Source organism: Tamandua tetradactyla, chromosome 12, assembly GCF_023851605.1.
Source record: "Tamandua tetradactyla isolate mTamTet1 chromosome 12, mTamTet1.pri, whole genome shotgun sequence".
Taxonomy (NCBI): Eukaryota; Metazoa; Chordata; class Mammalia; order Pilosa; family Myrmecophagidae; genus Tamandua; species Tamandua tetradactyla.
In genome coordinates, this window is record NC_135338.1 from 30,889,728 (window position 1) to 30,917,587 (window position 27,860).

Genomic DNA, 27,860 nt, shown 5'->3' on the forward strand with positions numbered 1-27,860 from the left:
GACTTGCCCTGGGATGTCTTTATTCTATACAGACAAGTTTATTTGCTTGAGGATTTTGGGGGGATGTCAAAAGGCCTCAGATCTAGTAGGGACTCTGGGCACATGAAGGGGTAAACACCTGCCCGGTCCACTAGTCTTAAGGTGATCCCTGAAGAGTGAAGAAGATCCCTCCCTAGAAAGGGGGTGGGGTAATCAGGGACAATGAGAAATTGATGGGATACTAGAATGTCTTTGAGCTTACAAAGGAGAGGGGTAGTGAAGGTTTTAGCTTTGGCTTTACCATCTCTCCCATAATTAGGCAAGTCTCAGTGTGGGTTGGCCCAATGTGGCAGTTTAGGACAAAGTAGCCTTAACGTTAACTAAGAAACTGATGATCTCACCTGTCACCTGGGGCTCCTTTAAGTTGGTCAGATGTGGTCAGCCGAGCCATACGTGGCCTCAGGCACCCTCAGTCTTCTTCACTTGCCATGAGCAGGGCTTGAAGGGCTGTCCTGCCCCCACTTCAAGAGACAGTGCAGCCCTGGCCCCAAAAACCAGACTGGTGGCCCCTGGGGCGAGGCCAGGTGGGTTCCAAGGTTGAGGGTTGTCTCAAGGTTTCTGGCACCCTCTCTACCTATGCTTCTCTGACTTACAGTTGAAGCAAGGTCTGGAAGCGTGATTTGGGTGACCTCAAGAGGACAGGTCACTGTTAACGGTGACTGCAAAAGCTGAGCCTGGTCTCTGGCTTTTGCTTACCCCTCTTTGCCTTCTCCTCCTCAGCTTTGTTTCAATTGTTAAAGACAGAAAGTTTTAATAGGCCAATAGTGGGAGTCTGTGAGCCCATGAGAGCGTTTACAGCTTTTCCCAAATGTTACAGGCAAACTGGCTGATGAAATGGGTGCCTAGCAAGATTTGATCTTCCTGGAAGCTGGGTTTACATTAGTAACTTTTTAAAACTTGCCCTAGCTTCTCCTGGAACAGAGCCAGATCTTCTTTTTCTCCTGAGTGATTTCCCTTGGCTTGTTACAGTTAACCAGTTTGGTGGTACGTCTTCTCGTGCCTTTTAGCAAACAAGTATTTTCTCTTTTAATGGAAAGAGACATAGGCATGACACAAGTGACAAGTCTTTTTTTTTTTAGGTCTTTATCTTGACAGAGAGCTGGAAATATCTCGGCCTAGGGAATTTTTAATTTTTTTTCTAGTCTTTTACGGATTGGAGAATGGTACTGTAATTGAGAGTCCCTTCGGAAGGCTGTGTTTCCCCATCTTTTAACTTATATTGACTGTTGGCCGTTATATTAGGCCACGATGGATTTTTTTTTTTAAGCTGGGAGCATGATTTTATTGAAATGTTTTGACACAATGTGGGAAGAACTTAAAATTCCATATTTTAAACTAATGCAGGCACTGCATTTTTTTAATCTAGTTGACATGCTATATAACAAAGGCAAGTTACAATATGTCTATAAATTCACTGATACAATTTTGTTTGAGGCTAAGCAGTTTTGGTATGTTCATATTCTCTGGCTCCCCTTTTTGCCTTGTTATATACCAAATCTGCACACATTCAGCAGTTGGACAGGACCCAAATATTTGGTGATTTCACTTAAGTTTCCACACCACAAGCAGAAGGAATGTGAAAGTTGTGGGATTAAGCTGCTCACGAGGAGTCTTCATCACCTTTGCTGAACTGAAACCATCAAATAGTTAATTTCGACATTGCTACTGTGCCATGTCTAAGTCAGTTGAATTAATCAGTGTATCCAAAAGTACATTTAAATACAAAACTGGGGTTAAATAATGACAGAAGCAATCATTTCTTAACTTAGAGCATGACAAGGCAGATTTTTATATCCATTTTTGAATCTAGAGATCATTGATTTTAAAGTAACTTTGTACATTCTTAGATTCTAAGTATCCAATTGAAACAATTACCTTTAAATCAACTGGTTTTGGTCACGTCGACATGTCTATGTTTAATTTGTAGACATACATGCATGTTCACAATTAATTTGTCTGTAGTCTACATATATGTCTACATATGCATATCCGCAATTTCCATTTCTCAAAGCAAAGAAATTCCAACAAATATTTATCAAATATGAAAACTTGATATCAACATTTATCAAAATGAAAACTACATAGCATCAAAATCAGCTCTTTATGCATCTCAAGCCATCTCTTTCTAGACCTAATTAGTCTGTATTGCATAGCTGATTTTACCAGGCAACAGTGTAATTTTTTCCCATCAGCCTGTTTTAGGTACAGTAAAATGCTAGTTTCTGCAACAACTAAAATGTTACTTTCTAACTTCAATTCACCCTCTGGCTGTAGAGAAATTTAAAACTCTAAATACTGCTTTTCAAGTTTGTTAATGTTCCATCCACAGAATCTAGAGTATTCTGAATTGATTCACTATGAGTTTTAAGATTCAGCAGAAGGGAGAGACGTCTGTTTAATATTACTAGGCTTTGTGCCTATTGATAAATTCTCTTCTTTGGGGTCTGAATTCAGTCATTTAGCTCCCTGTCTCACCATGATGTATATAATGAAATTCACAAGCTGCCCAGTGCTTGGTTTCTGATGCAGAAGCAGTGAAGTGCTGCACTTGGGAAAACATTGTAAAGGCCATCTTCCAGAGAACACACTCCTCGGTGAATTTCCCCGCCGCCATCACCTTGGCACCAATTTGGGGGACATTATCCTAATGAAGCAATATTTACTTACTTGTACTTTTTTTGTAGGCCTCTTCTACCTACACTTTTCATATAAAAACTTTAGTTAAGTAATCAGTCGCCTAGGGACTTGCTGTAATGGGACTTTCCCATTACAAAGGGCAAAAGAACATTTCATCAAACACAAAGAAAACAATATTCAAATTTGCAATTGGGCCATGCATATGTCTACACGAGGCAAGAGGGCCATAGAGGACTCAGCTTCGACCCCAGGCTCAGCCTCGACTCCAGAGAGCCCTACCGTACCCAAGCTGCAGTTGCTGGTGAATGAAGTACAGATTAGAAAGGCGGTGAGAGCTCTGTTGGAAAATTCCAAGGAATTTTCCAGAAAAATGCTAATGACTTGCTTTTGAATGAGAAAGAAAATTTCTTCTTAATGGTGGTATTATGGAAAATTCCAAGAACTGAGGGTCATGTTGCCTTACAGTATTCGGTCAGATTTAGCAGAAGTTTGTTTATTCACCAAGAATGGGCCCTATTTAACTCCTGAAAAGACAGAACGTTTGTATAGGAGTCTTTTAAACAAGCATAAAATTAAAATGATTTCTCAGATTATCCCCTCTGAACTTTAAAAAAGGAATATAAGCCCTATGAAGCCAAGTGCCGTCTCTTGTATAGTTTTGACTTCTTCCATAGTAATGCAAGAATTAGGTGGCTTTTACTCTCCATTATAGGGAAGCATTTCCATCTCAGAAAGAAAGTTCCTGTATCTGTAAACCTTCTGACCAAGGATTTATTAAAAGAGCTCAATGAATCTATAGGTGAAACTGTCTTAAAAATCTATAAAACTGGTTCCTGCAGTACTATACACATTGGTCGTAAGGGAATGAAGTTACAGCAGATCCTTCAAAATGTTGTTGCTGTTGCAAAAGGACTATCAGAAAAATTCCCAGAGAAGTGGGAAAGTGGGAAACTCATACCTGAAAACTGAGAAACCAGTTGCCCTTGCAATCTTTTCTTCATTCAAGAGAGGTTGGGATGATGTTAAAGGAATATGCCTTCCTGCGTCAAAATTTAAAAAGAAGCAAAGGAAAAAGAAAAACTAAAAAAGAACAGAAAGAAAGGCTGAAATTAGAGACAGAGAAGAAGGAAAGAAAAAGGGAAATATGAGAGGCTAGAAAAAGAAAAAGCCAAGTCCTCAGTAAAGGTCAGGGGCACCTGAAGTCAGTGGCATTCCAGTGAAAGGCCCTGGCTCCCTGAAGAGGATACCCCGGGACCTGAGAAGCAGGAGCCAAGCAGAGTGAAAGGCCCATTGAAAGTGGAAAATGGATCTGAGGAGGAGATTCCACTGCTGGTACCAATGGGCATGATGCCAGCTAAAGTAATCAGAAAGATGCAAACATGTGCCACAGTAAAGAAATCTCCAAAAAAGAGTCCTGGTCCAATGCACCTCTCGGGAAGAAGAGAAAGGCCCCTTCAGCTTTGAAGACTTACAGAGCTGCGAAGCCAGGGATCCCAAGTAAAGGAAAGAAGTCAAGAATCAAAGAGACAGAGAGAGAAATCAACTCTTCACTGGGGGGAAAAAAAGACCTAAGACAGACTCCAAAAAAGCCAGAGGCTAAGTTCTTTGCTACTCCTAGTAAATCTGCAGGAAAAGCACCCCAGACACCCAAGCAATGGTCCCCAAAATCCAAAGTGTCCCAGGCAACCTCAAATCAGCAACTTGACCAGAAAGGAACATCAGGGCTACCTGAAGAGCTTTTTAAAAAATACCCAAGCCCTGGCCCCTATGGCACTCTCCTCCAGGAGGGAGGCTTAGACTTAAAATATTCCTAAAAACCTCCACAGGTAATTCTGATGTATGTTTCTGAGCATAGGAACCAGTGGTGTGAAGTAAAACCTGTTTTTTACTTGCTCTTCTATGTGCTAATTTCATGGGAAAATATACTGTTTCTCTGTGGCTGTGTTTTTTATTATTAAAGTTTGACATTTGCTTCTGAAAAAAAGTATGCATTTGGTGGCATTTCTAAAAAATTACCTTTTTTATTGAAGTTAAAGGAAAATAAGGATCAGGCTAGTAAATTTGAAGGGATTTAGAAGTGTCCTTATTTTGGCAGAAATCCACAACATGAAATTATTGGAAACATATACATACTAGGAATTTTCACGGTAAAATTATATAATTAAAGGTGTGGCCTCAAAGCACTGAAAGAACAAAGGAAAAGTTCACCTGTCAGACAAGTCAAGAGAACACAAACATTTCTCATTTAAGAAAGTTCATTTAAAAATTAAATAAATACCCACCCCCCAAATTCCTAGAAATAAATGGTCTAAAGCTTTAAAGGGGGCAGAGGAAGTTAATCTCAAAATACACAAGGAACAATGTATCTTCAGTACTGTTTTGAGTCCTAAAATTAAAATGCAGAGACTAAGAGTAGGCTTGTTCGACTCCACCTTTTGGAGTTACAGCGGGACATGGCTGAACAGGTGTGACACAGGGTCACCGACATGTGTCCTCTGCTTGGCTTCTGCCAAGATCATCGAGGTATCAATAACCTGATGCATGGAGCAGTGTTTCATTTTGTCCTCTTGCGGAATTGTGTTTGTGATGATGACAGCCTCAAAGGCAGCATTGTTTACTCTGGAAATAGCCAGCCCCCAGAAGATCCTGTGGGTAAAGAGAGCATAAGCTTTGGTGGCTCCAGCCAAAAGTAGCCTGTCGGCAGCATGGCAGATGGTGCCACATGTGTCAGCCATGCCATCCATCCTCAAGAATAGCCGCAAGGTCCTTCACATCCCCCAACAGTACCATCCTGTCTGCTTCGTTTGCTTTCTTCCTCTCTTTGTGAATCAAAGCAAATTTCACATGCAGCCTGTCCACAACTGATGTGACCCTTTTGGGTCCCCCTGCATTGGGCAGAACAATGATGTGGTTATTTCACTCAGAGGCATCTGCCCGGATCCACTGCAGAACTGCAGGCTCCATGGCCAGTTTGAAGCTATTGTGCACTCCAGAAAGGCCGTGTCCTTTAATCCTCATTCAGTATTGCTGGGTGGGATCCTTCTGATTGTTTCCATAGGGATGTGGCCCACTCTTCTGGGTGGGGTTGCTTACTGGAATCCTTTAAGAGGGAACCATTTAGAAAAAGCTGTAGCGTCAACAGAACCCACAGAGCCAACACAGCCAGAGACCTTTGGACATGCATAAAGAAAATGCTCCCAGGGAAGCTTTTGAAGAAGCCTCGAGAGAGAACTAGCAGACACTGCCATGCACCTTTTGAGCTGAGAGAGAAACCCCAACATCATCGGCCTTCTTGAACCAAGGTATCTTTTCTTGGATGCCTTAATTTGGACATTTTTATAGGCTTGCCTCAATTTGGACATTTTCATAGCCTTAGAACTGTAAAACGTGCAAATTAATAAATTCCCCTTTTTAAAAGCCATCCTTTTTCTGGTACATCACATTATGGCAGCTTACAAACTAGAATGCTCCATGTCTAAGTTGTCCACAGGAATATTGAAGAATCTCTGTATCTGAGAGACATGCAGGCCCGTGGTGACGATGTGATCTGCCATGGAAGGAGGAGTGGAGGGGAGGAGGGGTGGAGGGAGGAACAGAAGGAGGAGTTGGAGGGGAAGCTGGCAGGGAGCCACATGAGTTTTAATAGAGACTAAATGAGGATTCTAGGGAGGGGGTCTATTTAAAATAAGGTTGTTTAAAATATTTGCCTCCTGCAAAGGAGAGTCATGAGGAAGAAGTTTTTGATAGTTCTCTTGGGCATAACGTAATTTACAAGAGCCCTTCATGGGTTTGTCCTAATATAAGGCCTTAAAAGATGTATATAAGGAATTTCTTGTCACATTCCCTCCTTTTTACAAAAGAGATTTAATTGCAAGATAGGGTTATAACTGACTTTTCTCTTCATGGGCTAACCCTAGCTGTTCTCCAGGTGATACTGTGGACGGGCAGTATTGCAGTAGTCTTTGGGTTCTGTGGTGGCAAAATTTTTCCAATTTCATAGCAGGCAGCAAAATGGATCGTCAGCTGGAATACTGGAAGCACCAACTATTTCTAAGGAAAAGAGAGAAAAAATGCAGATTTCTGTACCGATGCAATCATACTCATTTGATAAAAGAATATAACGAAGAATAGGAATCAGTGAAATAAAGAAAGCAATAAAATTGACAAATAAAATTAATAATCAAGAAAAAATGATAGAAGACACAAATGGTGAATATCAGGAAAGTGAGAAATGAGTTTGATGTGGGTTACAATTCCACCATTTTAGATTTTTACTTCTAACGGCTCTAAGATACTGGAGACTAAAAGAAATATCAATATAGTGATTCAGCAATTATGTTCGTTGGTTAAACCCTACCTTCTCTGTATAACTCCACCATCACCTTTGATCTTTCTCCCACTCTATAGGGGTGTTTGGGCTATGTCCATTCTAACTTTTTCATGTTATAAGGGGCTGTCGATAATACGGGATGGGGGATGGAACTAGTTGATGTTCTGGAGAGGCTGTCCCCTCTGCATTTCAGGACTTATCTGGTCCAGTGACCCATATGGAGGTTGTAGGTTCCTGGAATGTCACCATACTGCATGGAACCCTTGTAGAATCTTTTTTTTTTTTTTTTTTTTTTTATTAATTAAAAAAAGAATTAACAAAACAATTAGAAATCATTCCAATCTACATGTACAATCAGTAATTCTTAATAACATCACATAGTTGCATATTCATCATTTCTTAGTACATTTGCATCGATTTAGAAAAAGAAATAAAAAGACAACAGAATAAGAATTAAAACAATAATAGAAAGAAAAAAAACAAAAAAAACAAAAACACAAAACCTATACCTCACATGCAGCTTCATTCAGTGTTTTAACATAATTGCATTACAATTGGGTAGTATTGTGCTGTCCATTTCTGAGTTTTTATATCCAGTCCCATTGTACAGTCTGTATCCCTTCATCTCCAATTATCCCTTCTCTTTTTTTTTTTTTTTTTTTAATTAACGGAAAAAAAGAAATTAACCCAACATTTAGAGATCATACCATTCTACACATGCAATCATTAATTCTTAACATCATCACATAGATGCATGATCATCATTTCTTAGTACATTTGCATTGGTTTAGAAGAACTAGCAACATAACCGAAAAAGATATAGAATGTTAATATAGAGAAAAAAATAAAAGTAATAATAGTAAAATCAAAACAAAACAAAACAAAACAAAACAAAACAAAAACCTATAGCTCAGATGCAGCTTCATTCAGTGTTTTAACATGATTACTTTACAATTAGGTATTATTGTGCTGTCCATTTTTGAGTTTTTGTATCTAGTCCTGTTGCACAGTCTGTATCCCTTCAGCTTCAATTACCCATTGTCTTACCCTGTTTCTAACTCCTGCTGAACTCTGTTACCAATGACATATTTCAAGTTTATTCTCGAATGTCCGTTCACATCAGTGGGACCATACAGTATTTGTCCTTTAGTTTTTGGCTGGATTCACTCAGCATAATATTCTCTAGGTCCATCCATGTTATTACATGGTTCATAAGTTTATCTTGTCTTAAAGCTGCATAATATTCCATCGTATGTATATACCACAGTTTGTTTAGCCACTCTTCTGTTGATGGAGATTTTGGCTGTTTCCATCTCTTTGCAATTGTAAATAATGCTGCTATAAACATTGGTGTGCAAATGTCCGTTTGTGTCTTTGCCCTTAAGTCCTTTGAGTAGATACCTAGCAATGGTATTGCTGGGTTGTATGGCAGTTCTATATTCAGCTTTTTGAGGAACCGCCAAACTGCCTTCCACAGTGGTTGCACCCTTTGACATTCCCACCAACAGTGGATAAGTGTGCCTCTTTCTCCGCATCCTCTCCAGCACTTGTCATTTTCTGTTTTGTTGATAATGGCCATTCTGGTGGGTGTGAGATGATATCTCATTGTGGTTTTGATTTGCATTTCTCTAATGGCCAGGGACATTGAGCATCTCTTCATGTGCCTCTTGGCCATCCGTATTTCCTCTTCTGAGAGGTGTCTGTTCAAGTCTTTTTCCCATTTTGTAATTGGGTTGGCTGTCTTTTTGTTGTTGAGATGAACAATCTCTTTATAAATTCTGGATACTAGACCTTTATCTGATATATCATTTCCAAATATTGTCTCCCATTGTGAAGGCTGTCTTTCTACTTTCTTGATGAAGTTCTTTGATGCACAAAAGTGTTTAATTTTGAGGAGTTCCCATTTATTTATTTCCTTCTTCAGTGCTCTTGCTTTAGGTTTAAGGTCCATAAAACCGCCTCCAGTTGTAAGATCCATAAGATATCTCCCAACATTTTCCTCTAACTGTTTTATGGTCTTAGACCTAATGTTTAGATCTTTGATCCATTTTGAGTTAACTTTTGTATAGGGTGTGAGAGATGGGTCTTCTTTCATTCTTTTGCATATGGATATCCAGTTCTCTAGGCACCATTTATTGAAGAGACTGCTCTGTCCCAGGTGAGTTGGCTTGACTGCCTTATCAAAGATCAAATGTCCATAGATGAGAGGGTCTATATCTGAGCACTCTATTCGATTCCATTGGTCGATATATCTATCTTTATGCCAATACCATGCTGTTTTGACCACTGTGGCTTCATAATATGCCTTAAAGTCAGGCAGCGCGAGACCTCCAGCTTCGTTTTTTTTCCTCAAGATGTTTTTAGCAATTCGGGGCACCCTGCCCTTCCAGATAAATTTGCTTATTGGTTTTTCTATTTCTGAAAAATAAGTTGTTGGGATTTTTATTGGTATTGCATTGAATCTGTAAATCAATTTAGGTAGGATTGACATCTTAACTATATTTAGTCTTCCAATCCATGAACACGGTATGCCCTTCCATCTGTTTAGGTCTTCTGTGATTTCTTTTAGCAGTTTTTTGTAGTTTTCTTTATATAGGTTTTTTGTCTCTTTAGTTAAATTTATTCCTAGGTATTTTATTCTTTTAGTTGCAATTGTAAATGGGATTCGTTTCTTGATTTCCCCCTCAGCTTGTTCATTACTAGTGTATAGAAATGCTACAGATTTTTGAATGTTGATCTTGTAACCTGCTACTTTGCTGTACTCATTTATTAGCTCTAGTAGTTCTGTTGTGGATTTTTCCGGGTTTTCGACGTATAGTATCATATCGTCTGCAAACAGTGATAGTTTTACTTCTTCCTTTCCAATTTTGATGCCTTGTATTTCTTTTTCTTGTCTAATTGCTCTGGCTAGAACCTCCAACACAATGTTGAATAATAGTGGTGATAGTGGACATCCTTGTCTTGTTCCTGATCTTAGGGGGAAAGTTTTCAATTTTTCCCCATTGAGGATGATATTAGCTGTGGGTTTTTCATATATTCCCTCTATCATTTTAAGGAAGTTCCCTTGTATTCCTATCTTTTGAAGTGTTTTCAACAGGAAAGGATGTTGAATCTTGTCGAATGCCTTCTCTGCATCAATTGAGATGATCATGTGATTTTTCTGCTTTGATTTGTTGATATGGTGTATTACATTAATTGATTTTCTTATGTTGAACCATCCTTGCATACCTGGGATGAATCCTACTTGGTCATGATGTATAATTCTTTTAATGTGCTGTTGGATACGATTTGCTAGAATTTTATTGAGGATTTTTGCATCTGTATTCATTAGAGAGATTGGTCTGTAGTTTTCTTTTTTTGTAATATCTTTGCCTGGTTTTGGTATGAGGGTGATGTTGGCTTCATAGAATGAATTAGGTAGTTTTCCCTCCACTTCGATTTTTTTGAAGAGTTTGAAGAGAATTGGTACTAATTCTTTCTGGAACGTTTGGTAGAATTCACATGTGAAGCCATCTGGTCCTGGACTTTTCTTTTTAGGAAGCTTTTGAATGACTAATTCAATTTCTTTACTTGGGATTGGTTTGTTGAGGTCATCTATGTCTTCTTGAGTCAAAGTTGGTTGTTCATGTCTTTCCAGGAACCCATCCATTTCCTCTAAATTGTTGTATTTATTAGCGTAAAGTTGTTCATAGTATCCTGTTATTACCTCCTTTATTTCTGTGAGGTCAGTAGTTATGTCTCCTCTTCCATTTCTGATCTTATTTATTTGCATCCTCTCTCTTCTTCTTTTTGTCAATCTTGCTAAGGGCCCATCAATCTTATTGATTTTCTCATAGAACCAACTTCTGGCCTTATTGATATTCTCTATTGTTTTCATGTTTTCAATTTCATTTATTTGTGCTCTAATCTTTGTTATTTCTTTCCTTTTGCTTGCTTTGGGGTTAGCTTGCTGTTCTTTCTCCAGTTCTTCCAAATGGATAGTTAATTCCTGAATTTTTGCCTTTTCTTCTTTTCTGATATAGGCATTTAGAGCAATAAATTTCCCTCTTAGCACTGCCCTTGCTGCGTCCCATAAGTTTTGATATGTTGTGTTTTCATTTTCATTCGCCTCGAGGTATTTGCTAATTTCCCTTGCAATTTCTTCTTTGACCCAGTCATTGTTTAGGAGTGTGTTGTTGAGCCTCCACGTATTTGTGAATTTTCTGGCACTCTGCCTATTATTGATTTCCAACATCATTCCTTTATGGTCCGAGAAAGTGTTGTGTAAGATTTCAATCTTTTTAAATTTGTTAAGACTTGCTTTGTGACCCAGCATATGGTCTATCTTTGAGAATGATCCATGAGCACTTGAGAAAAAGGTGTATCCTGCTGTTGTGGGATGTAATGTCCTATAAATGTCTATTAAGTCTAGTTCATTTATAGTAATATTCAGATTCTCTATTTCTTTGTTGATCCTCTGTCTAGATGTTCTGTCCCTTGATGAGAGTGGTGAGTTGAAGTCTCCAACTATTATGGTATATGAGTCTATTTCCCTTTTCAATGTTTGCAGTATATTCCTCACGTATTTTGGGGCATTCTGATTCGGTGCGTAAATATTTATGATTGTTATGTCTTCTTGTTTAATTGTTCCTTTTATTAGTATATAGTGTCCTTCTTTGTCTCTTTTAACTGTTTTACATTTGAAGTCTAATTTGTTGGATATTAGTATAGCCACTCCTGCTCTTTTCTGGTTGTTATTTGCATGAAATATCTTTTCCCAACCTTTCACTTTCAACCTATGTTTATCTTTGGGTCTAAGATGTGTTTCCTGTAGACAGCATATAGAAGGATCCTGTTTTTTAATCCATTCTGCCAATCTATGTCTTTTGATTGGGGAATTCAGTCCATTGACATTTAGTGTTATTACTGTTTGGATAATATTTTCCTCTAACATTTTGCCTTTTGTATTATATATATCATATCTGATTTTCCTTCTTTCTACACTCTTCTCCATACCTCTCTCTTCTGTCTTTTTGTATCTGACTCTAGTGCTCCCTTTAGTATTTCTTGCAGAGCTGGTCTCTTGGTCACAAATTCTTTCAGTGACTTTTTGTCTGAGAATGTTTTAATTTCTCCCTCATTTTTGAAGGATAATTTTGCTGGATATAGGAGTCTTGGTTGGCAGTTTTTCTCTTTTAGTATTTTAAATATATCATCCCACTGTCTTCTAGCTTCCATGGTTTCTGCTGAGAAATCTACACAAAGTCTTATTGGGTTTCCCTTGTATGTAATGGATTGTTTTTCTCTTGCTGCTTTCAAGATCTTCTCTTTCTCTTTGACCTCTGACATTCTAACTAGTAAGTGTCTTGGAGAACGCCTATTTGGGTCTAATCTCTTTGGGGTGCGCTGCACTTCTTGGATCTGTAATTTTAGGTCTTTCATAAGAGTTGGGAAATTTTCAGTGATAATTTCTTCCATTAGTTTTTCTCCTCCTTTTCCCTTCTCTTCTCCTTCTGGGACACCCACAACACGTATATTTGTGCGGTTCATATTGTCCTTGAGTTCCCTGATACCCTGTTCAAATTTTTCCATTCTTTTCCCTATAGTTTCTGTTTCTTTTTGGAATTCAGATGTTCCATCCTCCAAATCACTAATTCTATCTTCTGTCTCTTTAAATCTATCATTGTAGCTATCCATTATTTTTTCTATGTTTGCTACTTTATCCTTCACTTCCATAAGTTCTGCGATTTGTTTTTTCAGTTTTTCTATTTCTTCTTTATGTTCAGCCCATGTCCTCTTCATGTCCTCCCTCAATTTATCGATTTCATTTTTGAAGAGGTTTTCCATTTCTGTTCGTATATTCAGCATTAGTTGTCTCAGCTCTTGTGTCTCATTTGAGCTATTGGTTTTTTCCTTTGACTGAGCCATATTCTCAATCTTTTGAGTGTGGACAGTTATCTTCTGCTGCTGGCGTCTGGGCATTTATTCAGATTTCTCTTGGTGTTGGACCCAGCAAGGTTGTAATATTTTTCTGTGAAATCTCTGGGTTCTGTTTTTCTTATCCTGCCCAGTAGATGGCGCTCGTGGCACCCGTTTGTCTGCGGGTCCCACCAGTAAAAGGTGCTGTGGGACCTTAAACTTTGGAAAACTCTCGCCGTCCTGGGGGTTCGCTAGCCGAAACGGCTTGAGCCGGCCCGGGGTCCGAACGCAGGGAGGGTTGCTGGTCGCCGCAGCCACGGAAAGAGCCCGTCCGAATTTCCTAGTCGGCCCTGGGCAACAAGCGTGGCGGGAGGGCGCCAGCCTTGTAGAATCTTATATAACACCCTAGGTGTTCTTTAGGATTGGCAGGAATGGTTTTGGTTGGGGTTTGGGAACCTATGATAGGTAGTAATGTCTAACTGAAGCTTGCCTAAGACTGACCTCCAGAGTAGCGTCTCAATTCTATTTAAACTCCCTCAACCCCTGATGCCTAATTTGTACACTTCTTTTCCCCCTTTTACTCAGGATGGCATTGTTGATCCTATGGTACCAGGGCGAGGCTCATCCCTGGGAGTCATCTCCCACACCACCACGGAGACCCTGTGTTCTAGTTTGCTAGCTGCTGGAATGCAATATACCAGAAACAGAATGGCTTTTAAAATGGGGAATTTAATAAGTTGCTAGTTTACAGTTTTAAGGTCAAGAAAATATCCCAATTAAAACAAGTCTATAAGTATGTCCAATCAAAGGCATCTAGGGAAAGATACCTTGGTTCAAGATGGCCGAAGATGTTCAGGGTTTCTTTCTCAAGTGAGTAGGCACATGGCGAACACAGTGAGAATTTCTCTCTCATCTGGAAAGGCACATGGAGAATATGGTCAGGGTTCCTCTCTCATTTGGAAGGGCACTAACTTTTGGTTTGGGTGTCTCTAACTTTTGACCACAGTATCAGGGGCTACCCCGGTAGTAAAGCTTCATAGTTTCATTTTTTTTCTCTCTTCTTAAGTAATTTTGATCATTCGTGTCTTCCAAGGAATTTTCTCATTTCATTTAAGTTGTCAAATGGGTTGGCATAAATTTGTTCATAAATTTCCCTATCCTTTTTTCTGTTTTATGTAGAGATTTTTTGTGTTTATTTTGTGTATGTATAATAGCTTTATTAAGATTCAATTCACCCATTTAATCTGAAGATTCAGTCATTTTTAGTATATTCACAGAGCTGTGCAATCATCACCACAATCCATTTTCGAACATTTTCATCACCCCACAAAGAAACCATGTACCCATAGCAGTCGTTCCCACTCACTATTCTTCCCATCCTCTCAGCTCAAGGCAGTTGCAAATCTACTTTCTACTTCTATAGATATGCCTAGTCTGGATATTTAATACAAGTGGAATCTTACAGTATGTCGTCATTTGCAATTGGGTTCTTATATTTACCATATATTCAAGGTTCATCCATGTTGTAGCATGTATCAGTGCTTCATTCATTTTAATTGCTGAATACCCCATTGTATGGCTATATCACATTTGGTTCTGCATTCATCAGTTGCTGAACATTTGGGTTCTCCATTTTTTTATGATTAACACTGCTATGAACATTCATGAACAAGTTTTTGCGTGGATAAATGTTTTCTTTTCTCTTGAGTGTATACTTAGAAGTAGAATTGTTAGAGCATAAGTTAACTCTATGTTTAACCATTTAGAAACTGCCAGACTGTTTTCCAAAGTCAGTGAGGCTTTGCATTCTCACCAGCAGTGTATGTTATTTACAATTTCTCCACATCCTCAATAATATTTGTTGTTATCTGTCTGTTTTATGGAGGCCATCCTAGTGGGTGTGAAGTGGAATCTCATTGTGATTTTGACTAGAATCTCTTTGTGATTTTAATTGTCATTTCCCTGGTGGCTAATGATGTTGAGCAACTTTTCATGTGCTTATTGGCCATTTGTATACCTTCTTTGAAGAAATAATCTGTCCAGCCTTGCAACCCTTTTAATGACTAGAATCTATAATGATATCCCTTCTCATTTTCCCGGTATTGGCCATTTGTATCTTCTACCTTTTTCTCTTGATTATTAGCTTTATTTGTTAATTTTATTGCTCTCTTTATTTCATAGGTTCCTCTTCTTTATTATTTTCTTTTATTTACCTTGAGTTTAATTTTCTTATTAGATCATTTAAGCTCGATAGTATAAATTTCCATTTTAGGAAACTAATTTTTCAAGCTAGCATTTAAAGCTTTAAAATTCTGAGTACTTCTTTAGTTGCAGCTCACATGTTGTGAAGTAGTGTCTTTGTTATTAGTCGGTTCAAATTTTCCTTGTGATTTCTTCTTTGATCCATGGATTATTTAAAAATATGTTGAGTTTTCCTTATCTTATTGTTCTTATTTCTTATTTAATTTTATTATGGTCAGAGAACATACTCTCTGTGATTTCAGTCTTTTAAACTTACTGAGACTTGTGTTATGACCCAGTACATGTCTATCCTAGTGAATGTACCCTGTGAACTTGAAGAATGCTTATTCTGCAGTTGTTGAGTGTAGTTTTTTTTTTTAACTAATATCACTTGAAGATTTTGATAGTGGTTTTCATATTTTCTGTCTTTATTGATTTTATTTTCTAGTGCTATCAATCGATTAGAGAGAGCTATGCCTTATGGTTTTAAAAGGGCTTTTATATAGTTATCCTCATTCAATTACAAAAAAAAACTTATAGAGTATATAATATAACCACTCTGCAGATAATAAAACAAGACCTAAGACTCAGAGAGGTTAAACAGAATGCTGCTCTGAAATGAACCTATAGGTCAAAGTCAGGTAGACTCCTTTGTTTAGAAAGCTAGAAAGCTATCTGGAAGAAGACATTGCAATTTACCTGCAAACCTGTTGGTAACCATTCAATGTAACCTCATACCAACTTCATAAAATATATTAGGGGAAAATGATGAGTTTTAGGGCATTTGTTAAGCACTTGGATTTTTGTGGCCTAACTTTTGTTGTTAGCTAATGACTTACCATGAAGCCATGAAAAAACAGTACCACAGTAGGAGTTGGAAAATCTCTTGAGGTTGACATTTCAAGCTACTGTCAGTGAATGAGGATGCTCTGAGATGATTCCTTCTGAGCTTGATGTCTGAGTTGGTAATTTCCCAAAGGGCAAGCCTGGGCCTGTGAAATTATTCCTATTGGCAGCCAAGATGCTTGGTATCTGGTTAGAGGTCAGTAAATTTTGTTGAATGGAGCTGATGTATTATCCTGTTTCTTTGACTTTTACTTGTGAGTCAGGCACCAGAATCAGTGAGTGAAAAATCGCAACATGATCATTAATCAATGGAAGTGTTAAATGAGGCAGAGTGGCTATGGCCAAAAATGCAAGGTTACAAGAATTTTAATACTTCATAGAACTTTGCAGAGGGTAAATGTGATTTATTTGTTAGATGTTGAAATTAAATCACCTGATTTATATGCTGGCTGATCACACTATTACGTGTCAAGGAGCAACAGCTTGGCTTGTGTGAAATGAAAGTAGGATTTTTTCCTAAGGTATCAGATTTAGAAAGAGGTATCAACTTCTACTGAGCATAAAGAATGTTGTGCGAAGATGTAAAAGAAATAAAAGATGTGATTCTTGATTAACATAAAGAAATGAGAGCTTTTTGTTTACGTATCATGCACCCAGATTTGAGGAGCTTAACAGTTAACGAAGTGTGTTTACATACCTGTTTCAGAAGAAAGCTAGATTTTTGTGTATCATTCTAGGTTACTTCAGACTGGCATTTCAAATCAGTATATTGTCAGAAAAATATTTATTATTTCTCCTCGAAGGGTGACTATTATTATTATTATTTAATTTATAGAGCTATGTCTTAGTTTTTTCAGATGTGAGGAAGAAAAAAATTGAATATACTTTTTCATTTCAAATCTCTTGTCTTTTTGGAAAATATCCTGTTAGAAGATTCCTCCCTGCTTATAAATGGAAAAGATTCTGCATGTTTGTAAATAAGGAACCTCCAAGAACACCAAATTTGGAGAACCTTATTAATCTTCAGATATATTCTCAGCATCTGCATGATCTGAAATATGTTACTTTATTATCCCAGCCTCAGTTTCCTCATCTGTAAAGTGGACATGATAATACTTGGCCTTTTCACCTCACAAGGTTGCAGGCAATTATAAGGAAGGATATTGCCATTTATTGAGTGCAAATAGTAGTGGATACTATTAATTAGACATACTTTACAGATAAGGACACAGTGGCACAGAATGGTAAAGTAACTTACCAAGGTCACCCAGCCAATAATGTAACAAAGCCAAGACTCCCCCCAGGCAACCTGGTAACAGAGCCCCCTCTTTCAATACTAAATCAGGAAAGCATGGCCATGAAAAATGAAATGCACAATGCAAAAGTTAGTTGCTGTTAAAAGGAGGACTCAGAGCATAAATATTTGCCTTCATTCCTCTCCTTCCCATTTCTAATTTTTTTCTATCCCAATATTAATCAGATTTTTTTGAGCCCATGCCTCTTTTGGAACACGTCAAGGACTCACACGTCCTTTAATACTACCTTACATGCTAAAATCTACATCATTACTGAAATACATCCAAGCAATCCTAATTTTCAAATGACCTCACTGCTCCCCACCCCCAGCAGTGAGGATCCATGTACTGGTCCAGTTCTCATTTCATGCCCTTCCCCTCCTACCTGGTCCTTTTCCTGCCCTCAGTCTTTATGCAATACCTACTTAAGGTCAATGTAATCTCTCCTCTACCTATTTTTTTTCTATTTACTCCTACTCCTTAAAATGTAGCGTATCATTTATGTAAACTAAAAACAGAGGTCCCCTTTATAACTGAGAAATCAGGATTTAAGGGATGCTTCTGTTTACAGAATCATTATATAGATATTCCTTTTTTGCTTTCTGGCATACTGGAGTAGACGGAGGGAAATATCTGAAATCTCCAAGTTGTAACCCAGCTGCCTTGATCTCTGACAGTGATTGTGTAGCCTCTATCTTCTGCCCCTGTGATTGTAAAAACCTTGTGACTAACCTCCATTTGTACCCAGATACCCAGTTTTTCAACTTTAGAGTCTTGTAATCACTAAAGACAGCCCCTAATGTTGATTAATGAAGGTTCTTGAGTCAGCCCAGAACTAACCCACCCCAAGTCCAAAGTTATCCTGACAACCGAGACTGGACCTAACCAATGTGGACCCACCAGACATGCACAGTTGCTTAGACTATAACCTACAAGTCACCTTTACCTCATTATAATACTAAAAATCACAACCACCATCATATTAAGGCCGCCATTTTCTTACATATGTTCTGTGAATGAAGCATGTAATCAATCTGCACATGCTCAATAATTAGATTGCATCTAATTACATCATCTGGGGACATTGTGCTAATTTCCTAAAACCTTGCCCATCTTTAGATTCTGTAAAACTATCAGAATCACTGGAGTTTAGGGAGACAGATTGTGGGCCGAAATGCCATTTGATACTCTACAAGCCTAGTCATAAAGTTTTTCTCTCTTTGAAACCCCAGTATCTCAGGAATTGGTCATTTGACTGCATCAGTCAAAAGAATCAACTGCCTTTGTCCATTGACACTCATATATACCCATGATTTTCTGCATTTACCAATTAATTCAACAGCTATTTATTTGAAGAGCTATACAACATATGTTTATGAGTCTTTGCACATGGTACAAAATATTTTATAGCAAAAGTTGTCTCCTTCCCATCCCATCACCCAATCAATCAGTTCCCTTCTCTAAAAAAATCAACTTATTAAAAAAAAAATCAACTTATTGCATGTTTGTGTATGTGTGTGTATATATATAATTTCAGAGACATTCTAATGTATCACATAAGTATATTAGCATAAATATGCTCCTTTCATATAAAAGTAGCAGACACGTACAATAGTCTATACTTTCTTTTTTTCACTTAGTAAGAAACCATCCCACATTGGTAAATATAGCAACACCTTATTGTTTTTAACAACTGCATAGAATTTCTGAGCACAAATATAAACATCATAAATAAGTCAATACACATTTATTTATCTTTATCTTTTCCCATGTTGGTGGACATTTTCTTTCTACTCTTTGGTGCTGTAATAATGCTATACCAAATTATCTTGACCCAAAGTCACTTCACATCTGAGAGAATAACTTCTTTGACGATGAACTGCTCATCAAAAGCTATGAACATTTGAAATTTGCTGAACTACTCTCCATAAATTATGTACCAATTTTGACTCCTACCAACTGTGTTTGAAAGCCTATTTCCCCACATCCTTGTCAACCCAGGATATTATCAAACTTTTTTACTTGACCTGGCTGATAGGTGAAAAATGTCAAGTCACTGTGGTTTAGTTTTGGTGGTTCTTCATAGTGAGAACAACTATCTTTTATCTTTTCATATGCTTAAGAGTCTTTGTATTTCTGGTTTATTTCTTATTGATTTGAAGAAGCTTTTCATATATTAAGTAAATTAGCCCTTTATCTATAACATGGAACTGAAAATTTCCCCCAGTTTGTCATTTATCATTTGACTTTATTTTACAGTAGGTTTAGCTGTCCAGATTTAAATTTTGTCTTAGATTGTCAAATTTATCATCTTTTTTTTTAATGGATTCTGGGTTTTTTGTCATACATAGATCTTCCTGACTTTGCACTTTTATAGGGAAATTCTTCCCAAATTTTTACCTGGTATTTTAATGATTTAATGTTTAGATTTAAATCTTTGACTCTTTAAGAATCTAAGCTGATGTAAGGTATGAGATAAAGATCCAAGATTTCATTCGTTTTTCCATCTGGCTGGATACTTGAGAAAAATTCATCTTTTCTCCATGCAAGGCCATCTCTATCGAATACTAAGTTGTAATTTGTGGAGCTGTTTCTAGAATCTGTTTCTTTCCATGAATCTGCCAATTTCTTCATGCACTAATACAAGAGTTTTTAAATTAGTATATATTTCAAATAAGTTTTAACATCTGTTATTATTCACATTTGTCATCTTTTTCAGAAATTTCGTGCCTGTTTTGACTTATTTCCTTTACCCTATGAACCTTAGAACCATCTTGTCTACAGTTGCACAGAAATGCTATCTTTGTTGGTATTGTTGGAAATTTATGGACTAAATTAAGGGGAATCGAATCTTTAAGATGCTAAGTTTTCCAATCCAAGAGTACAGTATGCATTTTATTTCTTTAAAAGTCTTTATGCCCCTGAACAGAGTTTTAAGGTTTATATGCAGCTTGCACATTTCTCTTTATATTTCTTCCTAGGTACTTATGTCCCAGTCTTTCTTTCATTGATATTTTCTAACTGGTTGTAATTTATAAATATTAAAGCTGTAGATTTCCAAATACAAACTGCCCCCAGGCATCTAATTGAATTTTTTATTCATAATTGTTTTCCAGTTTTACAATCATATCATCTATAAATAATGATGATTTTATTTCCTCAACCTCAGTTTTTGTAGTCCTTACTTTTTCCCCTTGTTTGTTTCAGCTTGGCTTTCAGAACATGTTGAATAAAGGATAAAGGATGCCTTGATATTATTTTTTATTTTAATGGGAATACTTCAGGGATTTCCCCATAACAAATATTGATAGATTATCTGCCATGCTCCAGACATTTGGATATGGCAAGTCCAGCTGTCACTTAGCACTCAACTCAAATGCCACCTTCTTCAAAAGCCCCTTTTGATGATCTCAAACAGATGCTGTCTTTGACTCCTTTGAACTTCATATTTTCCTCTCCTGTGGCACTTGCTACTTTTTACCCTGTTTTAGAGTTATTTGTGTAACTATCTCATGTAGTCCCCTAAAATCCAATAAGCTCAGAGAAGGCAGGGTCTTTGACTAACCATCCTGTAGTGCCCAGGATTCTGCCTTGCACACAAAAAGTGCTCAGCACTATGCTGCTAAATTAATTAGTTAACAAACATAAAGATTATATAAATATCTGTTCAAATGAAATGTGAGATTCTCATACAGGGCGCACATGCCCATGAGTGACAGATATAAATCCAGCCGATAAAATACACATACGTATACACACTCATATCCAGTACTAGCCAGAAAGGGGGTGCAACTTCTACCTTTCAGTTGGGATAGAGGGAATGACATTGAAAGGAAAAGCCATATACGGCTGGGGAGCTTGGAGCCTCTGAGCCTTGATCAGTTCTCTAAAACTAGACAAAATGATATGATCATCAGGTTTTTTCACACCTTTTAGGTTTAACCTTAGACATTTTTTTCTCTAAAACACCTCTCTCAACAGGGATAATAGAGTGAATAGCCTCAGGGTCAGCGTGTGGTTTTGTCTGGTCTGGAATGTCATCTTGATTTTCAATTCCTATATTCCATTGTTTATCATGTAATGAGTTCACTCTCTTACTCTCTGCCCCTTCCCCACAAACACAGGTTTATCCACATACTGTTCAAAGTCTATATAAAAAGTTTAATGTCAAGCTGGGGACATCTTGGGGCGGGGGAGGCTAACTCCATCAGCCCGCTCTCAGCGCCCTTCCAACATCCTCTAAGGCCTGAAGTGAAGATGGGACAAAGGAAAGTGGATGTGGGAACCTGCATTTCTTGATTCCACAGGTTTCTAGGCTGGGAAACATGATTGGGACCTGAAAAATAGGCCCACTGGCTTGCACAGATTTAACTCTGAGGAAATGTTCAATTAATTAATGAGTGAATGGGCAAGGGAACAAGTGAACACACTTATGTCTCCTCAGTATATGAATCTTGACCTGACAGTCATTATAGGTTTTTCCAATGTTTCTGTGTGATTGAAATTGATAATTGGTATATTTGCACCTGGTTTAGAAACATCCCCTTAACATAGTCCTCATTTGAGATTGTGACTTACGTGTTGCTATTTAGTTACTTGATAAATAGAGTTTTATTACTAATTCATGGAATGCATGGAGTAAACGAAGCAGCAAACCCTTTTAAGGTATGTGCTTTGCTGCAGAGGTTATTTCTTTCAAGTTCAGGAAACGTCACTGGAGATGACCAGCAGCAGACTGCTATTTCAAATCTCCGATCCGAGCCTGAGTTGGCGAGAACTCACAATTATAGGTCTTCTGTGTTATCATTTCCAAAATTGGTCAAAATTGTATTGTCAGGATTAAAATATAAAGAGGGTATTTGTGGTGAGCAACACACTTTGTCCCAACTTCTATTTTAAGGCACTGTCATCATTCTCTTCTCTCTTCCTTTCCCCTCCAGCTTTGGTATACACTGAGTTCTCCAGGTGCATAACAGCCTGCACAGCAATTTGAGGGAGCAGTTTAGCTCCTTTCTCCTGCCTCTCCTTCCTTTCCCAACCGCGAGTGCTTCACGGCATTTTGGCCATCCATTATTGATGACCCTTCAGCAGCTTCTCCACCCAGTGTTCCCGAAGCCCTTGTGCACCGCTGAGCAGGGACAGGTGCAGGATCTAGCAGGGGGCCATGACTGCTGCTCCAGGGCTGCCAGGGAGGTTTCTCTTCCCGGCTGGCACAGGCAAAGCCTGGCAACAGGGACACGGCACAAGCAGCAGCAGCCAGTCTTAGGGGGAATTTGATTTTCTCCTCTGTTCTCTAGGAAGCAAAAGGTTACAGAGAACCACTCTCTCCCCCGCCCCTGCCCCCAGGTATAAAATACTTTCTTCAGTGGGTTGAATCCTAGGTTCTTGACCTTTGTTCCAAAACATCAGCTTCTCATTCCTTAGGGTGGTTTTTCTGTACTTTCTAGTTAGACAGGAAAATAAGGCTTGCATGTGTCATTTGCTTAGTTACTGGGGACAAGCATTGGAGGAAAAGGAACTCATTCTCTCCATTTTCTCCTGTATTCAACAAAGTTTTAAAACGATAGAATTTGAGGAATAATTTGCATGGAGTGCCCTTTCGGAGGGTAGACTGTCTGCTTGTGGATTCTGCAGGGAAGGCTGGAGTCACCTGCTTGGACCCCTGTTCATGTCCGCAATTGTATGCATAACTTACAAACTCCAGCTCAGTCCACAGCCAGCGTCCCTTGAGCCTCCACAAGACATAGACTGTTGCCCGGGATTCATCTAACTCTGGTTTCTCCGAAGATGGTCAGTTTTCATGTTTGAGAACTCAGCATTCGTAGATTCCAGGGTAAGGTAGGAGGGAGACAGTCAGACACCTACTTCCCAGTTCCCAAAGGTTAAAACAGATGTTCTTCTTGACGGAGTATGGAAAAAGGACTCTGCTGTATCCCAGCCATCTGGCAGCCTTGTTGTTAGAGTTATTCTAGAAAGTAAGGGAGTGATGTGTGTGCTGGCTCCAGCTAAGGAGCGTAGAGAAAAGGGAAGACTGTCTTTTCTGTCTTAATCTCCTAACAGGGGCAATGCATTTAAAGCTTTTCAACTCTCACTCAGAATCGTGTCACAAAAGGAGCAGCCCTTTGCTCCACAAAATATTTTAATGACGCAAAACAGAGAATAAGAGCTTGGTGTACTTCTGTCCTGCCTATTTCCAGTCTTCAAAGCTCTTTAATAACCTCCATTGTGTGGGCATGAGATTTTTATCGCACAATCTCAGACGCTTACATTTTAAAATAATTCACTGCGAGAACCAATGTCAGAACTAAATGCTAATGTGATTTGGCCCGGGAAAGTGACACGGTAGGGTTGTTAATGTTGAAAGCACTCACATCAAAGTGCCTTAATCCCACTACTGAAGGTCAAGGGAGCATTTTCTTTTTTTAAATAAAAGCAAAAACATTATCATAGCTGTTTCATTTTTCTCACTCAAATGATTGTAGGATAAACTTATTATAGTCAAGCACAGGATAGACATTTCCTGGTGATCTGGCAATTTCCCTAGTATTACTCATGCGATTTGTATGTTTCCTCTTCTTCTTTGTTTCTCCTAATGATGATGAAAGCATCTCTGGACTATGCTGCATCTTCAGAGTGCTCCTACTTATTGTAGTGCCACAAGACCACTGTGGGGTTTTATTCAATAATTGATACACGCAGTTCATTTGCATACATAATTTTGGTTTGGTTTTAGAGCCGTGGTGATAGAAGCTATCACTCCTGATGGGAGAAGGAAGAATGACCTTCAGTGTAGCAGCAGGAAATTGCAGAGTCGTGCTCCCAGTTCCCTTGCTAAATCAAGAGATTACAAGGGTCAAGATTGATTTCTTGATTTTTTTAGGCAGCAAACTGAAGAGGTCTGGGCAGAAAACTCCAGCCCTAGAATATCTAGTAATAGAAAAATGAAACAACAGTTTTTGGGTAACATGTCAATACCCATAAAATGGCACCAGCTCCTGGGGGCAGTCTGGGGATTCAGAGTTCACTTTGCTCACACTGTGCAAGCTTGGATTCCAGCACAGTTTCTACAGAGGTTATGTGCACTTTAGTTTTCAGTATTCAGCTTCTACACATGTTTATAGAGTTGCTTAGTTTAGCTGGTAAGCATTTTCTGGTACCCAGCCCTAATTTTCCCCAGCAAAATATTGTTCCATCACCTTGAGATAAATGTACCCATTGGAAAATCTGGATTAAATTCTCCGGATCTGCTGTCACCACTCATCATATTGCCAAGAAACATTAGGGTAAAAAGCTGTAAAGAGCCCAACTCTGTGTTTTGTTCTGTTTGTTTGTCTGATTACCTTTTCATTTTGTGTCTGAGCAATGAGTCAGACCAAGGTGAAACGATGAGGCTCTGGTTTTAGCTCTGCCTCTAACTCAATGTGTTTACTTATGCAAGTGCCTGGATCTTTCTGGGAATTAATTTCTTTGTCTGTCAAATGGAGTTAAGGATACCAATAGCATGGTAGTCCCGGTATAGTAAAAACTTGATCCAAAAGCCTTTATAGACTTTAAAATGGTAGAATTCCTCATGAGTCAAAGTGGGAAATAAATTACATTCCTACTGAAAAGGGCAATTGAGGATTAAATGTCAAAGAGCTCAGAAGGGGGCCTACCACATGCATAGCACCCAGTAGAAGACAACTGGAAGACCAAGCCAAGGCTTGGTGTTTCCCCAGAATCCCTTCCACAAACCCCCTCTGTGATGCAAAGGAGGCTAAAAGGCATCTAAAGTCACTTCAATGTTAATATCCTTTGGCTTTGGGAACTTTGCTTTTTTGAAGCCTCCCCATTCCTACTGTTTAGACATTTTCACTGTTCAACTGTCCTAGCTAAGGGAATCTGACCTCAGCAAAGACATCAACATCTTTTGGAGTTGAGTGACCTGAGCTTGAATTCTAGCTCTGCTCCCTACTGGCTGGCTGTGACCTCAGGCAATCTTCCTCAGTATCTTGTGCCTCAGTGTCTTCATCTGGGGGTGGTATTCCACTGTCTCTCGTAGGATAGTTATGGATTGAAATGACACAAATGTCACAATCAGGAGAGGCTGTATAATTTATGGAACTCAGTACAAAATGGCATGTCCGCTTTTCCAAACAGAATTAAGAATTTCAAGACACCGGCAGCAAAGCATTGAACCAAGGGTGGGGCCCAGCTGGGCTCAGGACCCTGTGTGTCCACCCAGGTTGCACCCCATGAAGCTGGCTTCAGTCCCAGGCATGTGGCACCCTGCCACCTAGCAGATACTCAGTAAAAATTTCATACTCTCCTTCCTCCTTTTCTCTGTTCTTTCCTTGATAACTTTACATCTCTGAGGAGGGTTGATTTTAATTTATTCACTTTTTTTTTGGAGAAATTGTAGGTTTACGGGAAACTCGGGCAGAAAATACAGAATTCCCATGTAAGCTCCTGACACACACTTTGTATTAGGTTGGTATCTTGGTTACAACTGATGAAATAATATTATTATAATGGTACTATTAAGCATAGTGCATAGTTTACATTAGGGTTCCCTGTTTGCGTTGCACAATGCTATGTTGTACTTTTTTAAGTTTTATTCTAGTAACATGTATTCAACCTAAATTTTTCCCTTTTAACCACATCCATATATATAATTCAGTCCTGTTAATTAGACTGACAATGTTGTGCTACCATCACCACCATCCATTACCAGAACTTTTCCATCACCCCAATCAGAAACCTGATACGATCAAGCAATTAACTCCCTAAGTCTTACCCTCCCCCAGCCTCTGGTAAACTATATTTTAGTTTCTGACTCTATGAATTTCTATTCTAAGTGTTTCATGTTAGTGAGCTCATACAATATGTGTCCTTTTGATCTGGCTTGTTTCACTCAATATGGTGTCTTCAGAGTTCATCGTGTTGTTGCATATATCAGAATTTCATTCCTTTTGATGGCCGAATAATATTCATTGTATGTATATACACATTTTGTTTATCCACTCATTGGTTGATGGACACTTGGACTGCTTCCATCTTTTGGCAATTGTGAATAATGCCACTATGAATATTAACATGCAATTATCTATTTGAGTCCATGCTCTCGATTCTTTTAGGTATATACCTAGAAATGGGATTGCTGGTTATATCATAATTCTCTAAACTTTCAGAGGAATTGCAAAACTATTTTACGAAATGACTGTACAGTTTTAAATTCCCTATTTCTCTACATCTTCTCCCTAATTTATTTTCTGTATTTTTTAATAGTAGTCATTCTAGTGGGTGTGTGACATGGTATCTCATTGTGGTTTTGATTTGCATTTCCCTAATAGTTTGATGTTGAGCACCTTTTCATGTACTTTTTGGCCATTTGTCCAAAAGATATCATCCTTAGAGAATTGTCAATTCTTTTGCCCACTTTAAAATTGGATTGTTTGTCTTTTTATTGTTGAGTTACAGGATTTCTTTATATATTTGGATTTTAAACCCTTATCAGATATGTGGTTCCCAAATATTTTTCTCCCATTCTGTAGGTTATCTTTTTACTTTCATGATAAAGTCCCTTGATGCATGAAAGTTTGTAATTTTGATAAGGTCCTATTTATTTATTTATTTTTATTTTGGGGTTTATGCTTTGAGTACAAAGTCTAGGAAACCATTGCCTAACACAAAGTTCTGAAAATGCTTCCTTCTAAAAGTTTTATACTTCTGGGTTTGTTTTTTGTTATTTTTTATTTTTTATTTTTGCATGAGCAAGCACTGGGAATCTAACCCAGGTCTCCAGTATGACAGACAAGAACTCTGCCACTGTGCCAGCATCGCCCACCCTATATGTCTGTTTTTTATAGTTAGATCTTTGGTCCATATTATGTTTATTTTTGTGTATGAAGTGAGGTTGGGGTCCACCTTCATTTTTTCACATGAGGATATCCAGTTTTCCAGCACCATTTCTTGACGAGTCCCTCTTTGCCCATTGAGTAAATTTGGTACACTTCTCAAAAATCAGTTGACCATAGATGTGAGGGTTTATTTCTAAACTTCCAATTTAATTCCATTAGTCTACATGTTTGTCCTCATGCCAAAGCCATGCTGTTTTGATTACTGTAGCTTTGTAATAAGTTTTCATATCAGAAAGTGTGAGTCTACCAACTTTGTTTCTCTTTTCAAGATGATTTTGGCTATTCGGGGCCCTTTATCCTTCCAAATAAATTTAATAATTGTCCCAGAAGGCTGCTGGGATTTTGATTGAGATTGTGTTGAATCTAAAATTGCTTTGGGTAGAACTGACATCTTAACAATATTGAGTCTTCCAATCCATTAACACAGAATTTCCTTCCTTTTATTTATATCTTCTTTGTTTTTTTTTTGTGCAATTGTTTTTTAGTTTTCTGTGTACAAATCCTTTACACCTTGGCTATATTTATTCCTAGATATTTCAAACTTCTACTCACTACTGTAAATGGAATTGTTCTTTATTTCCTCTTCAGATTGTTCATTACTAATATGTAGAAACAATACTGATGTTTGCATGTTGATCTTATATCCTGCCACTTTGCTGAATTTGTTTTAGTTTT

General features: G+C 38.1%; 1 protein-coding gene and 2 pseudogenes across 9 annotated transcripts in view; 2 read left to right on the forward strand and 1 right to left on the reverse strand.

The window, feature by feature from the left end:
• The window catches only part of RGS6 (regulator of G protein signaling 6), a 658,535-nt gene that overhangs the window by 383,888 nt on the left and 246,787 nt on the right, over nucleotides 1-27,860 (forward strand). The gene's annotated exons all lie outside the window — the stretch shown is intronic.
• On the forward strand, nucleotides 1,555-4,773 carry LOC143651289 (ribosomal L1 domain-containing protein 1 pseudogene; annotated as a pseudogene).
• On the reverse strand, nucleotides 5,118-5,466 carry LOC143651290 (ribose-phosphate pyrophosphokinase 2 pseudogene; annotated as a pseudogene).